The 13088-nt window shown below is 39.0% G+C and overlaps 1 protein-coding gene across 2 annotated transcripts in view; it reads left to right on the top strand.

Moving 5' to 3' along the window:
* Positions 1 to 1433: 1433 nt before the first annotated feature.
* zfyve9a (zinc finger, FYVE domain containing 9a) overlaps positions 1434 to 13088 on the top strand; it is a 33244-nt gene continuing 21589 nt past the window's right edge. The window contains exons 1-2 of one of the 2 annotated variants that reach the window (XM_037787888.1): positions 1434 to 1674; positions 11704 to 11807. The gene's annotated coding sequence lies outside the window, so the exon portion shown is untranslated. The remainder of the gene's footprint in view (positions 1675 to 11703; positions 11808 to 13088) is intronic. The other variant, XM_037787887.1, reaches the window with a different exon arrangement.

The raw sequence follows: 13088 nt of genomic DNA on the forward strand, positions 1-13088 counted from the left end.
GCTGTTACATCCTGACAAAAGAGATTAATTACTTCATATAATATTTTATCTTTGGTTTAATAATTTGTTTTTGTCTGTTGGGTCACAAAAAATAAATTATTTTATTACCTTGGGTTCATCTTCTTTTTTTTTTACTATTTTATAAAGTAGTTTTGAATCAATAATAAAAATAACATTAACATATTGGACTTAATTTACTTTAATTTATATATATATATATGTATAAGTAAATGCTGAAAATAATGTAGTTTTTACTTAAGTAAAATTTTGAATGCAGGACTTTTACTTTAACAGAGTATTTTTTTTACATTGTAGTAATACTGTTACTTAAGTACAATACCTGAATACTTCCTCAGCACGTTTAAATGCTTGGTGTAGCTTCCACCAGCTTCCACATTACTTTTGATGATTGAAGTACAGTTTTCTAATGATATTTGTGTACTTGTCCAGAAATGTTTTAAGATATATAATAGTACATTTTCAATAATATTTTTTTGTCTGATATATTTTTTCCACAAAAATGTTCAGTTATAATGTAGTAGATGTCTTCTACCTCATTGACTAGTCCATTTTATATATATATATATACATATATATATATATATTGTAGTAATACTGTTACTTAAAGGGACTATTTGTAACTTTTTAAGTGTATAAATGTAGCGGGTCATCACACATGCGCGTTCGCATATGCGCGCTCGCGTGTGGCTGGAGCCTCGTCTCCGCCGCCTGCTCTCCTTCACTCAGAATGCGCGCGCATCCTCGCTGTCTCGCTCCACCTCTAGACGTGAACGCGCGCTCACTACACACTGCAGAAGAGTTAGTTTAACTCTGAGAATATCTAGTGAATGCACAGGAGACGTTTGTGCAGAAATAAATGCTGCAGTTCCTCCGGACCAACAGAGCTTTCCCATGTCTTGTGAAGTGACGGAGCTCTTCAGATAGTTACGTTACCCTCTCGTTACCGACCGGGTGCCGGTGTCGCCTCTGCTCTCTCCGGCTGCGGGCGGAGAGAGCAGGGAGACACGCTACAGAGCCCCGCTACTTCAGCCTGCACTTAGGCAGGAAAAGCCAACACTAGGATCAGATCTAAATCATGTTCATGGAGAGACCTTCGTCTGGTCAGCTAACATTACTGCCAAGCAGCTGAAATATAGAGTGATATTGTGCTTTTAGCTGACGTGTGTCGTCTCACTGTTTTGAGCGATGCTTGTTCAGGTATATTTAGAGCGAGCAAGCGCGAGCCCGACGCTGACTTTCGTTGATTTCACGGCCACAGGTGTCGCTGTTAACAAGCATTTCTGAAAGTTACAAATAGTCCCTTTAAGTACAACACCTGAATACTTCCTCCTACACATTTACAAGTAGGACTTTTATTTTGACAGATATAACCGGATGTTGGTGGTATCTCTGTCCTGCTTGTCTGACGTTGATCCTGATATTCTTCACCAGTATTAAACCTCGGTGGGAGGAGGGATCAGGGATCCTCGAGTTTCTGTCGCACAACTACGGCAGACTACAGGCTGTACTTTACCACTGTGTCTGTGTGAGTTAGCAGGCAGCGGAGGGTCTTACACGAGGATACTCACAAATAGCCTTCAAAGGCGGATTAGGTATGACGGCTACTGACGGAGGGGCTCCGGAGGACCGGACGTAGAGATGAGGATTCCTCCGGTGAGTGACTGACTGAATGTGTGTTTCCATGACATCTCACAGGTCTGTTGCTGCTCCAACGTTACAACCCGCCATTGCAACGGCAAGTGTTACATTAACTCAGTCAGTGTGGATGGAGGTGTTGTGTGGTGTTTTATGGTGTTTTATGGTGTGTTTAGCTAGCTATACCGAGGGAATGTGGTGTTACACTATTTCACGTTCAATTACACAACACGTTAACGTTGCTTTACGAGCTAAACGTTCAGTAATAACGCTAGCAGTGTGGCGGGAATAACCGTTAAAAAGCTGACCGTTAACCGTTAAAACCTGACAAGCGTTAGAAGCTGACCGTTAAAAGCGTTAGAAGCTGACCGTTAGCCACAGAGCACCAGCGAGTCAGCGGAGGTGTGACGGTGTGAGTGTCCGTCAGAGCAGCACGTCTCTGCCGTCACTCTGCTCACGACTACCCGCTGAACCCCTGGAGCTAATACTAGCTGTACTTCACCCACCCTGCTGCTATACAGCGGTGTTATCTGGTCTCTACATTTTAAATCTATACCATGTTGTGCAGTCGGCTTTGGTAAAAACTGTTTTGTAAACTTAACTCGTGGCCTTTTTTGGTTGTGCACGTTAAATCCAGCTAGCAGCCCAGCAGCTAATGCAACTAACTATATCCAAGTTCAAACACAACCTCTCAAGTGTTGTGATTTGTGTAGCAGTTCAGTCATAACGTAGCTCGTTTGATAATAACACAGAGTAGTTCCCCGTGTGTTTATACCCAGTCTACCTGTGAGTAATATGAACCATCTGAGGCTGCTGTGTTTTGGCCTGCAGGCAGCAGCCACACTGTATGGTTGCATAATCTAAAGCTAAATGGTCATCTATGGTTGCTCTTGAGAGTTGGTTTTGTTGGTGCTATGTCTTGCATTTACCTCCTCATGTGATGTCAGGGGCCTTTAGTAGTAAGCTCTGGAGGTGTCTGTATGAAGAAGAAGAAGAAGAAGAAGAAGAAGTGGGCCCATCCCAGTGCCACCTTGAATAGTCATCATCATCGTTTAATAACACAGAGTAGTTTCCACATGGGTTTACCCAGTCTACCTGTGAGTAATATTAACCATCTGAGGCTACTGTGGTTTGGCTTGCAGGCAGCAGCCACAGTGTATGGTTGCATAATCTAAAAGCTAAATGGTCATCTATGTTGCTCTTGAGAGTTGGTTTGTTGGTGTCTTTTGCATTTACCTCCTCATGTGATGTCAGGGGCCTTTTTGGTCAAGCTCTGGAGGTGTCTGTATAAAGAAGAAGAAGAAGAAGTGGGCCCATCCCAGTGCCACTTTGAATAGTCATCACAGGTGTGAGGAATTTATAAATGAATTTGTCACTGAAGAGAAAGCCAGATCAGATGATATCAAAGCATCTGGAAAGGCTCACACTTTATAACACCCGTGATTTTCTTGGCATCTCTCTAGCCTTGACTGACTGACTGTCCATGCTGGATGCAGGACATTTGATTTTTTTTTATCTTTATCTCATTACATCCTCAAGCAGTATTAAAACCCAGGGGGGTTGATTGAGTCGACTGATCCAACAGGCTCCCCATTACAAAGACCAGCTCTCATGTGTGCAAAGACTTCCCAGATGTAGGTTACTGTACGCTTTCAGAAAGTATTACAAGTCTCTCTCCCTGATGGCAGCCCAGCAGCCTGTCTCCTCTTGCAGTTTTTTTTCCGTCTTGTGGCGGTTAAATGTAGATCAAAACATAAGGGAGAAAAGAAGATGATAATAGCTTTTGACACTTGCTGTGAAGCAGAGCAGCTCTTTGTAAGAGGAGGACAGCTACTCTCTTTACTTTTAACGTCTTCAAATCTCAACAGAGTTCCCATTTCAACCTCTCTTGTCAAAGAAATTCTCTTTTTTTAATTATTGAGGAGAGTGTGACCTTTTTGGAGCATGCAAACCTGTGGCACGCTTTCCTTTTTTTTAATATGTTTTCCTTTTGTTTCTTGAATCTCTTGCAGTACTTGGGAATTGCAATAAATAAAAAAAAACCTTACAGGAGGAGGTAGGACAACTCCCAGTGTACTCGTCCCAGTCAGGGCGTTAAACATTACATAATAATGTGTCACTCAGTCATGCGATCGTGTTGTTAGAAAGTGATGTCAGTCCATTCTTAAAGAGAGGAAGTGATCATTTGAGGTTTCCTGTGTTCACCCTGAGTAGACGGCGTCTGGAGAACGTCTGTGTCGGGTATGCAGTCCTGGGAAGTTTATAGCGCCAGAAAAAAGGAACAGTAGAAGAAGAAACTTGGTTAACCATTATTACTTTCACAATGAGAACTTCTAAATAAAGAGGATTTCCCCTTAATCCAAACCCCCTCCCAGTGAATCATACAGCAGTTATAAATGTATGGCTTCAACTAATAATGATTTTCTTTATTGATTTTTTTTTCTCATTGAATAATTTTGTCTATAAAATGTCAGAAAGTAGTGGAAAATTTCCATAAAAAATGTCCCAAGTTGCTTGTTTTATTCAACCAACAGTCAAAAATATGACTGAAACTAACAATTATTCTCATTATCGATGAATCTGCAGATCATTTTCTTGATTATTGGATTAGTTTATAAAATGTGAAAACATTTCTCAGAACCCACAGTGATGTTTTCAATTTGCTTGTTTTGTCCAACTAATAGTACAAAGGCTGAACTTTTAATTTACTGTCACATGTGACAAAGAAAAGCAGGAAATCCTTACATTTGAGAAGCTGAAACCAGGGAATATTTGGGCTTTTTGCTCAGAAAATTACTGAAATAATTAGTTAATTATCCAAATAGTTGCAGATTAATTTTCTGTTGATCAACAAATTGTTGCAGCTGTAGTCCAAAACTAAAATATACTCCGTTTGCTATCGTATATGACAAAGAAAAACAGGAAATCCTCACATTGAGAGGCCGGATCCAGTAAATATTTAGCATATGAATTGATTATAAAAACAGCTGCTTATTTAATTTTTTTGTAGATAGACATATCAGTTTATCAACAAATCGTTTCAGCTCTTTTTTTATGTACCATTGTCAAAACTATCTAGCTGTTGGCAGATGTGCACAACAAAAGAAAAATAACTTATTGCTACCTCCTTCCTTCAGTTCAGGGACCGGTAAGTATAAAACTAATATCTACTCATGATCTTAAGAGTGGTCCTAAGCTTTGACTTACAATTGAAACCATTCTTAGCAAAAATGACCTAAGTGCTTCCAATAAAGACACTAAAACTCTAAGTGAAGTTGAAGCATCACTTTCAAGTGCTGACTGAAGGACACCCAAGTGTTGTAAAATAAGGATGAAAGCAGTAAATCAACCAATAGTAGGCCTCCTAAGGTTATGCGTCAGGGCTGCATCACACCATTCATCATAGTTTAATGCACAGCTTGTCAGGATTAATCCCTTTGAAAGCCTCCTCCTCCTCCTCCTCACTCATTGTAACATATGCTCCTTCAATATGTTGAAGCACTCTAGAAATAAGCTTATGATGAGATGTATTTGCCTATGATACTAATAACCGGTACATTTACAATATCAGATATGTTAGCTGACATATTTTTCTTATAGAATGAAGTACTGTGTTTTTAGCATGGAAGTTCATTCCTGACCTTGGTGCCAGTATGTGTGGCAAAATAATCTTAATTTAAGGTCCACTTTCTAGCTTTTTTTTCTGAGCTTCCAACCACATCACATGGTCTCCATCATGTCAGAACACCTGATCCAGTTTGTATTTGGTGAGTAAGACTGTGAAATGTGATTGAAAGCTAAGAAAAGTGAGATTATTTTATCACATGTAGTATTTTATGTAGTGTTTGTATTGAATACGATGGTGTGGATCTCAAAATGAAAGGATAAATGATTTGATTGTATTCACAGTCAAGTAACTTTATGACTTCAACTTGTTCCTGCTGCGTTTTTTTTATATATTTCCAAAAGATATTTTCTTTGCTGCGAAGTGTGTGGACTTTGCCTCTGTATGCCGTCAGCTGGCGACTCTTAACCGGGTTATGATTCCTCATGAGCTCTCTTGAATACTTTAGGAGCTGAGACCAAGGCACTTGGCACACTTACGAGCATTTGTGCAGGACATTTATTCTTAATTTGAATAAGAAATCTTATTCACTCTCAGAGAATTTTGCTGTATTTGAGGATAACATTTTGGACTTTATACATATTGGCCCAGTTTGTCTTTTTTTGACTTGTCACAGCAAGAAAAGCAAAGGTGGAACTGATAACATTGGGCCCATGCCAGTGAGGCAGTATGTACACTACCAGAATCCTGGAAATGGTACACTTAAATGCTCTTTTGCTGTTATTATTAAAGGACCAGTGTGTAACAATTAGGAGGATCTATTGGCAGGCATTAAATATAATATTAAGTATTTCTTTAGTGTATAATCACCTGATAATAAGAATCGTTGTGTTTTCGTTACCTTAGAATGAGCAGTTTATATCTACATAGGAAGCGGGTCCTCTCCACGAAGTCCGCCATGTTGCACCGCCATGTTTCTATAGGAGCCCAGGACGGACAAACCAAACTCTGTTAACTTTTCCTGCTTGGGCTAGAGTCGATAACTTTACTCTCTCCCGTCGCCGCCGCCCTCTCTCTCTTGCTTCACCACTCACTTCCCACATACAAACACACTCTACACACTGGCTCTGCTCCAGATGGCTCTAGAGAGGGCCATTCGCGTTTTTGCGTCGGCCACTGTAGCTCTCCAACACGCTTGGCACACGGGAGACGCTTCAGTTGATTGCAATCTCCTCCGCTCATAGCTAGATACCGCCAGATCCTACACACTGATACTTTAAGGATATTTCAACTCTCATTTTCTTGCTGTGACATATCAAAATGTATGCTTTGAAAAGGGCCAAACGTGGAAGAACACAGTGTGTTTGTATTGAAAATGGCATCCTCAAGTAGGAAGTAGATCTCAGAAAATAATGATTGGCAATGAAAGGAAAAAGACACCAGAAAAAAATATTCTTGAAGAACAGCATCATAAAATAGGGAAGTATTATTCAACTAAACCACGCCCAAATTTCTCTATGTATTATTGATTAAACAAAAGATAGATGTGAATGATTGTAAGGGAATTCCACATTATATTTGAGGAAGTGAATGCAGCTCCCTCAAAGGAAACAACAACAGGAAACAGAGTCCCGTTCTAACAGCAAGGACTTAATGAACTGTTGTAGCATTCTAGTTTGTCCGAGCTTCCTCGCTGTTTATGCCCTTGTCTTATTTAATTTGGCTGCCATGCCAGGATGTCCAGTCAGGCATGGTTTATCGTGTTAGTAGTCTGTTAGGCCATTTCATTATTAGCATGTCTGGCTTACACTGGAGGCCGGAGCACGACTGTATGAACGGGGATCAACTGCAGTTCGCTTGATTTAAAAATAGAATAGAGACACTGGTCTTCTTCTCGGTCAATGTTATGTTGTACTTTTACGCCAATTTACAAAATACCCTTATTCATGTTTTGCCCTTTTTACTATTATTATATTGACACAAATAAAATGTAGCAATACCATATTTCATAATTCATTATCTGTAAAGTTAAAACACCAAACAATCCCTGGATCCAGCTTTTTCAGTGTGAGGATTTGCAACGTTTCTCTATTTTTACCATCTTAAATTTAATATCTTATAGTTGTGGACTGTTGGTCGGACAAAACAAATAATTTGAAGATGTCCCCTTGGACCATGGGAACATGTGATTGACATTTTTTGTTACTATTTCGTGACACTTCATAGATCAAACAATTGCTTATTCTACAAAGGAATCAGCAGATTAATCAATAGTGAAAATAGTTGTTAGCTGTGGATGTAAGTATTAAAGACAACATCGTAGAAAGAGGTAGTGCTGAAATAATGAGGCTTGGTTGACTTAGCAACATAAAACTGATTCCAGTTTTGATTATCAGTGGTTTAAGTCATACATTAAGCAACAAGACTAAAAGTCTACAGCCATGCAAAGGGCTCTGTGAGGCTGTACTTTGTCACAGCGTTGCTTTGAGCTAAATGCTAACATGCAGATGATTTGAAGGTATAATGTGCTCATCATCTTATTTAGTGTGTTAGCATGGTAAAAATTGCTAATTAGCATTGAACACAAAGTACAGCTGCATTGGACAAATTAAAATTTTGACCCGATGAAGGCGCTAGAGATGAAAAGTCAGAGGATCACCAAAGTTGTGACAAAATTATCTTGAGGGGGATATTAATTAATGATGTGTGTTCCAAATGTCGTGGCAATCCGTCTAGTAGTTGTAGAGATATTTCAGTCTAGACCAAAGTGGTGGATTGACCGACATTACCATCCCTAGAGCGATGCCACTAGCATGGCTTAAAATAGTAAACCTTTTACTGCAGCTTCACATGTGAAGAACTGCCTGTTTCACAAACTTCACAATGTTTCATATTATAAGAAATAAGGATTGCGCCGATCTGACTTTTTCAGTACCAAAAGTTGTTGAAATGACTGGGATCATGCTTTTATTTGTAAAGAAACATCAGGCTTCACTTCAATATTGCTTCCGTAACTTTGTAAAACCAAATGTAACAAATAAAGACATAGATATAATCGTACACGAGCAACTTGGTAAAACACTTTCAAAATTAACAGGAATTACAATACAACTGTAAACCTTTTTAATACAGCAACAAATTGGTCAAAACTTAAACAGGAATTAAAATTACAGTATATAATGTACATAGTGTATAAACATAGAACTGAATTTAAAAGATCGGCTCAATTGTCACCGATACCCGATCTAGCTATTTGAGTCAGTATCGGCCCGGTATACGATCCGGTATCGGTGCAAATGTAAATAGTTTGGCTGTTTGTCAGATTCAGGAGCAATTTTAAAACAATGTTATGGGCTCTAGTAAATTGTGATGAAAATAGTTTGTCACTAATTGAGTCTGTAATATAATTTATAGGTCAATTAGAATAGTCGTCAGTCGGGTGAGCTCAACTGTCATGCACAATCTTGATATTCTTGCTTTACTTCCGACTGCACCACATGTAATAGTTTTTGATTAGTCATGGAGCATGCTTGAACACATTATCTTAATATAATGTAGCCGCACGGCCGTTTTCCTTTAGTCCTACTGGCTCTCTGACTGACACTCTTTCTCATGCACATATGTCTGCTTTAAAGCATCTTCTCAAGTTTACATGTCTAAAAATACAACCCCTTCACGCACTTTGACTAAAGATGCATTATTCAATGCCGCCTCTGCAGAGTAATTAAATCTTAATCAGGGACGGGCTCCTGTCCTCATGGAGGAGCGTCTGTGTGTTTGTTCACATGTGTTTGTGTGTGAGTGTGTCTGCAGTCCACTGGAGCTTTTCAGTCTTTTAAGGTGCGAGACGGTTTCAGAAGTCTTTATTCGGTAGTGAGGTAAACCTTTGCTGAAGTAAAAGATGCAGAGGTTGGACGAGGTTGGTGCTTAGATGTTGCTCCCATTCGGTGATTGGTTCAGGTGATGTAATCTACTCTACCCAAACTGGATCATCTTGCATTCCAACATGCTGATGTGACAGTGACGATGCCAACATGCTCACGTGTTCACGTGCTCACAACAAGTTTCTTAGTTTCAGTTTTTTGTCTGTCAATTTTTAAAACGCCTGGATGTTTTCATGCTTTGTCCCGCTGAGGCAGTTTTCAGTGTTACTGTGCCATCACAGCCACAACAGTAGGCTCCATCTTGGTCAAAAATAGTTTAATTTTAATAGTTTTAATTGGTCTCTATGACGATTATGAGTAGGTTAGATCTGGGTATTGAACCTCAATACTTTTTAGGACTCAATGAAATGGGTCCACTGACAACTGACATAGTTCATATTCGTTATCTTATCATTTCCAACAAATACAAAATCATTTGGGTTACCCGATCAGATCCATCTCACTAAAATCAGAAAGATTTCTAAGGATTATTTGCATTTATTAACTTCTTGCTTTCAAAAATCTGAATGGAATTGCAACTAAAAGTTGAGTGACTGAAAACTGTATGGGTTAGGGTGTGTTGGATTGTACAGATTAGAAAAGTAGTTTGCAATATTCTGATGGAATTTCCTATGTTTATACAAAGGTTTCATTCATTAAATGTAGGTTAAATCACTGTTACCTGCAGTAACGTAGATTTTAAAAAGTGATCATATGAAATAGTTATTCAAATGTCAGTTTATATTTATTTTAGCAGCAAGTAGAGTTCAATCTTGTATTGATTGTGTGGTGACGTCACGTCAGTCATCATACTCCATCTGGATTGTGCTTGCCTAAAGGTTTGCTCTAATTAAACCACTGTTGCATTCTTTCATTCACTGATGGATTATTTATTTTGTAGATATTCTTAATTTAAAGACTTTTTGTAGTCTGTGTAATTTTGGGGGGTATTTTTGGCTCTGATTGCATGGTTTCCTTCAGCCCCGTTCCTGGGGTGGCAGAAATGGTTTGACCCACAGTACACACTACATGTAAAGCCTCCTGTCCTGTGCCTTCACTGTTTTGTGCTGACATCGTCTCCATGCTTGCACCTTTAAACTAAGCAGAAAATGTGTTGACTCTGCTCCTTTTCTCCGAAGCCTTCGCTCTGCGGAATATCTGGTCTCTGGTGTAATCCCTGGTCGCTCTTGTCCTTATGAGAATGACCCTGAAGTTCAGCCTGGCAGTTACTCATTTGCAGCCCTACATGCACACACACAAACACACACACACCACCATCACATCCTCACTCCAAGGTCTTCTCATCAGCAAGGACAGGCTGGGCAGGTTTACTGTGCAGTGATTCAGGCTTCTGCTGTTTGCCATTCATGACTCTGATTGCCTTGTCGAGCGTGGATGGGTAATGGCTCACCATGTATGATAATGTGCAATACACACGATAAGCCACATGTACTGTATTATCAATTGAAGCATGGCGTTGTTCACGAGTGTCCCACACTTATCTAAGAATTTGTTCTGATCCATCATCAGCGTGATGGGCGGAGATATTCACTTTTAGCTGTCTGATCATGTGATTCTTCATTTCAACATAAGTGAGTATCATATGCTTCAAAATAGGGCAATATAGTTTCATTATCGATGAATCATTTTGGGTATAAAATATCAGAAAATAGTGAAAATGCCCATTATCATTTCTCAAAGCTTAAGGTAAAATCTTTAAATTGTTTGTTTTATCCAACCAACAGTGCAAAACCCAAAATATATTCAATTTACTATTGTATAAGACAAATAAAAAGCATAAAATCCTTAGTTTTTGCTTTAAAAAAAATGAAACCTGAATCTGAAACCATTAATCTGTCATCATAATAGTTGCTGATTGATCAATTATTTGACTAATCCTTTAACTCTATTTGGAAACAGCCAATATACAAATTTGACCTTGTTTTGTGTTTTTTAAAGGCAGTATATTTATTTCCATAAACTGCCAGCCTTAACCTAAACCAAAGTGGGACTTGCCATTTTGCCCAATACAATTCAGATGTTTAACTAGGGCCGGACAATATATTGATATTATATCGATATGGTGATATGAGGCAAGATATTGACTTAGATTTTGGAAATCGTAATATGGCAAAAGTGTCGTCTTTTCCTGGTTTTAAAGGCTGCATTACAGTATAGTGATGTCATTTTATGAACTTAACAAACTGTTCTATTATTTGCCTTTATATCCACATTACTGATGATTATTTATCAAAAATCTCATTGTCTAAATGTTTTGTGAATGCACCAAACAAAAATAGTGTGATTTCCTCCATTTCGCCAAGCCCTATGTTTAATATGTACACTTTACACTCACAGGAAGTGAAATATTAAGCACAGAGCAAGCACTTAGCTGGCTTTACCTTTCTATAATTTAAAGTTCATACACTGTAAGCATGTAGGAAATGCTGTAACCGTACTCACTCATTGTATCGCCTTTTAGTGAAACTAGCAGCATGCTTTGCCACACAGGTTGAGAAGCAGCTCTTTTACTGAATGGTGTTTCCCTTCATGTCTAAGGTGTGGGCGCTGGGCGCTTGCCAGACTGGGTGAAGTGAGAACTGAGAGGGAAACCCGCTGAGAACAAACACCACCTGGGGCTGCTGAGGAGGACCTCTGTGCAGGTGAGAGGAGCATTATTTCATGGCTAAATGTTTACACAGGAACTTTCCCTGGAGTCAGAAATGTAAAGGAAAGAAATGTTCCTACTATTTTATGTTTTAGCATAATGCTATCATTCAAATTAAGACACAGTACTGTGTGTAGACTAATGTCCAGAACATTGTCTTTTTTCCTTTCCCAACCATTCCCTTGATCCAGATTAAATGAAAACATGCCATTGGGAATTTGGAAAAGTAATCACATTACTATGAAAATGTGGCTAAACTTTGGCTATTTAGTCAGGCACCGTCACTTTGGTGGGTGCATCCTATAGAGCTGAAGTGATTCATTGATTGACAGAAAGTTTCTCGGCAACTATTTAAGTTATCAATTTATTGTAGGGCTGTCAATCGATTTAGAATATTTAATCGCATGATTGTCCATAGTTAATCATGATTAATCGCAAATTAATCATACATTTTCTATCTGTTCAAAATGTACCTTAAAGGGAGATTTGTCAAGTATTTAATACCCTTATCAACATGGGAATGGCTAAATATGATTGCCTTATACAAATATATGTATATATTTATTATTGGAATTTAATTAACAACACAAAACAATGACAAATATTGTCCAGAAACCCTCACCGGTACTGCATTTAGCATAAAAAATATGATCAAATCATAACATGGCAAACTGCAGCCCAACAGGCAACAACAGCTGTCAGTGTGCTGACTTGACTATGACTTGCCCCAAACTGCATGTGATTATCATAAAGTAGGCCTGGCTGTAAAGGGGAGACTCGTGGGTACCCATAGAACCCATTTTCATTCACATATCTTGAGGTCAAAGGTCAAGGGACCCCTTTGAAAATGGCGTTTGGAGCATTTTTTAACCTCCTTTATTACACGGCTGTGTTGAACACTCAATTCTGATTGGTCAATCACGGCGTTCTGTAGTCTGTAATTTCAACAGACCATTGCTATGTTTAGCAGACCGTTGCTATGGGCGCAGTTCATTTCAGTTTTTGTGTCAAAATCTTGATTTCTTCAGTAAGTAGCCATGTAATAAGTGGGACAATGTACAGCTAGCGGGTCATTATTGTGAAAGAATCCCCTTCAGGGCGACGAGAGACCCTGCCGCTGCGCGTCGGGTTGCAGCATTCCCCTGTCGGGGATTCTTTCACAACAATGACCGGCTCGCTGTACATTGTCCCTTACTTGCGATAAGCTAGTATGACATTGTTGGTACCAATGGATCCTTTGGGTTTCATATGATGCCAATATCTTCACTCTAGCTTT

Source organism: Sebastes umbrosus, chromosome 12 (assembly GCF_015220745.1).
Source record: "Sebastes umbrosus isolate fSebUmb1 chromosome 12, fSebUmb1.pri, whole genome shotgun sequence".
In the NCBI taxonomy this organism is placed as follows: Eukaryota; Metazoa; Chordata; class Actinopteri; order Perciformes; family Sebastidae; genus Sebastes; species Sebastes umbrosus.